Source organism: Octopus bimaculoides, chromosome 4 (assembly GCF_001194135.2).
Source record: "Octopus bimaculoides isolate UCB-OBI-ISO-001 chromosome 4, ASM119413v2, whole genome shotgun sequence".
Lineage (NCBI taxonomy): Eukaryota > Metazoa > Mollusca > Cephalopoda > Octopoda > Octopodidae > Octopus > Octopus bimaculoides.
This window is the reverse complement of record NC_068984.1, coordinates 79,254,526-79,254,763: the sequence shown is the minus strand read 5'-3', so window position 1 is coordinate 79,254,763 and position 238 is coordinate 79,254,526. Positions and strand designations below refer to the sequence as shown.

The window sequence follows — 238 nt, the reverse complement described above, 5'->3', positions numbered from 1 at the left end:
GTAGTAGTGATGGTGATGAGGATGGTGATAGTGGTGGTGATGATAGTTATAGTGCTGGTGGTAGTGATGGTGATGATGATGATTATCATGATCATAATCATGATGGTGGAGGTGGCACTGTGAGTGGTGCTGGTTGTTGTAATGATAATGAGCAAAGCGATAATGACTCATAGGTTGATGACAACAACAACAACAATGTCTATGACAATGATCATAATCATGATGATGATGATAGTTG

General features: G+C 39.5%; 1 protein-coding gene across 2 annotated transcripts in view; it reads right to left on the bottom strand.

Annotated features, from left to right (window-relative positions):
- Positions 1 to 238, bottom strand: part of LOC106883964 (beta-1,4-N-acetylgalactosaminyltransferase bre-4) — a 1,180,207-nt gene that overhangs the window by 1,021,492 nt on the left and 158,477 nt on the right. The window lies entirely within an intron of this gene.